The sequence below is a fragment of the Lathamus discolor genome, unplaced genomic scaffold (genome assembly GCF_037157495.1).
Source record: "Lathamus discolor isolate bLatDis1 unplaced genomic scaffold, bLatDis1.hap1 Scaffold_204, whole genome shotgun sequence".
Taxonomy (NCBI): Eukaryota; Metazoa; Chordata; class Aves; order Psittaciformes; family Psittacidae; genus Lathamus; species Lathamus discolor.
Window position 1 is genome coordinate 60,010 of NW_027069233.1, and position 4,632 is coordinate 64,641.

The following is a 4,632-nucleotide window of genomic DNA, read 5'->3' on the forward strand; positions in this document are numbered from 1 at the left end:
TATGTGTGTCCATATGGCACTGAGGACCTTCCCTATAGGGCAGAGGGCATCCATATGGGGCTGAGAGCATCTCTATGGGGCCAGGAGCCTCCCTGAGGGGCTGAGGACCAGCCCTTATGGGGCCACAAACCTCCATAGGGGACTGAGAATATCCATCTCTATGGGGTTCAGGCACTCCTTATAGGATTCAGCCTTCCCTATGGGGCTGAGGCTTTCCTGTGGGGTTCAAGCTTTCCCTATGGGGCTGAGGCCTCCCTATGGGGTTCAGGCTTCCCCTATGGGGCTGAGCCTTCCAATAGGGCTGAGCCTTCTCTATGGGGTTCAGGCTTTCCCTATGGGGCTGAGGCCTTCCTATAGGGCTGAGGCTTCCCTATAGGGCTCTCCCCCACTCCTATACATGCCCTTTGCCCCCCCCCATAGCCCTGGGCGGGGGGGGGGGGGAATGGGACGATACCATTCAAGGCAATAAGGGGGTGCAGGAGCTCCCCCCAGCCCCTCATTTAGGGGCCAAATCCTTAATAATAATAATTAATAATATGCTAATTAATAATTAGGCTCTTCCAGCACTTTCTCCCCCCCCCTAAATTATTTCCAAGTGGAAACCAATGGGTTTTAACCCCCCCCTTGAACACCCCCCCCCCTTTATAAATCACTATATTTGTATAAATGGCGCCTTTCCAACCCCAAATCCTGCCTTTTTCTACCCATTTTCTCCACGGGGGGGGGAGGGGCCTCACTGTGACCCCCCCATTGGGCCCCCCCCAATCATTCCCCCCCCCCCAATTGTGTATATTATTTTATACGTCCCCATGATCTTATTTAATCCCCCCCCCCCCCCCGGTTTTGATGCTGATGGGAATAAAACTGCTGCCCCCCCTCCGGTCCCTATAGTGGTTTGTTCCATAAGGGAGGGGTAGAAAAGGGGGGTCGCGACCATTTTTTTTGGGGGGGGGGTCCCATTTTGGGGTGCTGGAATCCCATTTTGGGGTGCTGGGGTCCCAGTTTGGGGTGCTGGGGTCCCAGTTTGAAGGGGTTTCCCCCCATTTTGGGATGTCCCCCCCCCATTTTGAGGCATTGGGTGCCCCCAGTTTGGGTACTGGGGGGGGGTGCCCCCCCCCCCTTTTAAGGATACTGGGGTCCCCCTTTCATGCCCGATGAACACGCCCACAGGAGGGGCGTAGCCAAGCCGGATGGGGCGGGCTCTGATTGGGTGCGCCCGCTTGGGGGGCGTGGCTTTACCCAGTGGGCGGTACCAAGAGGCGGAGCAAGGGGGACCGGGTGCGCTCAATGGAAGCGGGGGGGGGGGGATTGCGATGCTGATGCGTGACTTTTGTCGTTATAATGGACCAAATTCCTTTGGAAGCACCGTTTCCTTCCACAGTGGCACCCCCTTTGCTGACCCATGGAAGCAGGGAAGCTCGGAAGGAATCACTGCATCTTCATTGCGGGATAACAGGGAATCAGGGTTGGTGGCCGTACTGCCCGGATGCTATTGATGGAGATGGAGAGCAGGGAACGGGGCGGTGGAGGTGCTGCCCTTCGGTCTGTGGAGCTCCTTGGTCCGGGTTTGTCTCCGCCATCCTTTTCCCTAAGGAAAACTGCGCCATTCCCAGCAGCAGAGCGCCTGCAGGCGGCGTCCCAGGCTCCGCCGCTCCGGTAGAGGATGAGCAAGGTCTGAGCCGCCAGGGAACGGAGGCCGGGATTGCCCTCATCCAGCAGCGCTTCCATTGGGATCCAGCAGCACCCATCGGGATCCAGCAGCACCCATCGGGATCCAGCAGCATCCATCGGGATCCATCAGCATCCATCGGGATCCAGCAGCACCCATCGGGATCCATCAGCACCCAGCGGGATCCATCAGCACCCATCAGGATCCATCAGCACCCATCAGGATCCATCAGCATCCATCGGGATCCAGCAGCACCCAGCGGGATCCATCAGCACCCAGCGGGATCCATCAGCATCCATCGGGATCCAGCAGCACCCATCGGGATCCATCAGCACCCAGTGGGATCCATCAGCATCCATGGGGATCCATCAGCATCCATCAGGGATGCAGCAGTGGGGGCCGGGATGGGGACCGCAGGGGCTCACCAATGAACCTGACGGCTGCCTCTTGCAGGGGGACCTGAGCATCCTGCAGGTACTGCAGGCTCTGGTACAGGTATCCCTGAGTCCTCTTCCTGCTCCGCTCCACCTGCAGGGGGAATGGGATGATACCGAACCCCCGCATTGGCTGGAGCACTCCCAGCTCTCCCTTTCCCATCCCAATGTGTGATGGGCAGAGCGGTCCAAGGGGTTCCAGTGGGAATAGGGATGGATGCAGGGCCCATACCAAGCACTCCGCAACCCTCCACATCTGCCTTCTCTCCAATAGGCGCTGGAGCTCTTCCCATCCCAGGAGCATCGCCGCAGCAAGGAGAGCTTCCCGGGAAGCCTGCACAGGATGGGATGGGAGACGGCACCTTGGGGATGATCCCACCCTCAGGAATGTGGGATATGGGGCGGGTCCGTACCTGGGCCACGCTGTGGCTTTGGTCGCTCATGCGGAAGAAGAGCGGGAGCAGCAGATCCCAGGTTTTGCTCCGCATCCTCCTCCTGTCACAGCCAAGCACCAGCTCCAGGAGGAACCGGAGCAGGCGGATGGAGAGCTCTCGGATCCGGCTGCATCCCTGGAGGCAAGGAGGAAAAGGGGGGATGTGGGGCAGATCCTGATGGGATGCGAAGCCCTGGAGCCATCCCCATGTGAGCTCCAAATCACTGCATGGGGCCCACGCAGCTCTTACTCCATCAAAGTGGGGCCGGAGATCCTGCACCAGCCCCACGGCAATGGGGCTGGCCTCTGCCCTTGGTAGGTGACCCATCACGTTCCATAGGATCATCAGGGCCTTTATCCTGAGCTCCTCATTGGCATCCCGGATACTGCCCATGATGTGGGGCAGGAGCCGCTGCAGTTTCCTTGCCTGCAGGAAGAGATTGGGGCTCCTTGTGGGGAAGCCTTGACCTAAGGCTGTGGTCACCAAGGTCATGGCCAAGAGGGGTCCCCATGACCCATGGCCAAGAGGGTTCCCCATGGCCATTCCTTGACCCACAGCCAAGAGGTTTTGGGGTACAAGGTGGATTTTGGGGTGGTTTAGGGCTACCATGTGGATTGGAAGGGATGGAGATGCCTGGGGTTGGTTGGCTTTTGAGGTACCATCTGGTTTTGGAGTGGCTTAGGGCTACTGGGATGGACGGAGATGGCTGGGGCAGGGTGTGTTTCTGGGTACCAGATGGGTTATGGGATGCTTTAAGGGCACCAGGGCTACTGGGGGAGTGGGAATGTTGGGAGTGATGCAGATGCCTGGGACTGAGGTGAACCAAAACCCTCACGTGAAGACACGGAAGCTGTGGGTCTGGGGGAGTGGCAGAGCTGCAGGGTGGGCATCAGGCCCCGTATGTCTGTGCTGGCCATAGAGGGTGTTGCACCAGCAGAGCTGCTGCAGGTGATGGAAGCCCCTTGAAGGAAGCTGCTGAGAGACAGGCTGAGAACGTTGGGGCTGGAGAAGGGACCTTCGAGCAGCTTCCAGTGTGTGAAGAGGGGTTACAAGGATGCTGGAGAGGGACTTTCCTTCAGTTGGTTCTGAAATGTTCATTACCTTGAAGAACCAGCCTCATCTTGCTCTCAACAGAAGTGGTCCCGATCTACAGCTAGCAATGAAGCGTGGTTTTGATTTACAGCTTACGATTCCCCCCTTTGAGCCTCACGGGGTGCACGTAGATCCCATAAGCCTCATCTCCTATTAGTTTCCCATCTGTAATGCTGAAACCCCATTGTGAAGAGCAGCATTGAACCGTTGAAACCCTCGTAGGGTCCAAACACAAATCATTCTATTACAAAGAGCTGCTTTAATCATGGCCAACTGAATAAAGAGTCCCAGTCCAGTTCCTCGCAGCAATCAGTCAACCCATGGACAGTCCAGGCTCACTGCAGTTCAGTCACTCACAAAGGGATGGGGTGGAATGGGATGGGGTGGGAAGGGGCAGGACAGAATGGGATTGGGATCAATGAGGTGCGGTGGGATGGGATGGAGTGGGACTGGGTGGGGTGGGATGCAAGGATGAGATGAGATGGGATGCGATGAGATGCGTTGAGATGCAATGGGGTGTGATGGGATAACAGATAACGGGATAGAGGAGAGAAGAGAGGAGAAAGAAGAGAGAAGAGAAAGGAGAGGAGAGGAGAGGAGAGGAGAGGAGAGGAGAAAAAAGAAAAGAGAAGAGAAGAGAAGAGAAGAGAAGAGAAGAGAAGAGAAGAGAAGAGAAGAGAAGAGAAGAGAAGAGAAGAGAAGAGAAGAGAAGAGAAGAGAAGAGAAGAGAAGAGAAGAAGAGAAGAGAAGAGAAGAGAAGAGAAGAGAAGAGAAGAGAAGAGAAGAGAAGAGAAGAGAAGAGAAGAAAGAGAAGAGAAGAGAAGAGAAGAGAGAGAAGAGAAGAAGAAGAGAGGAGAGGAGAGAGAAAAGGAAGGGATGAGGAGGATGAAATTCAATGAGATTACATCGAATGGACATGAAATGAAATAACATAAAATGAAATTAAATTAAATTAATGATATGACAGGAAATGGTCTATTTTCGGAGAGGAGACCAGACGAGA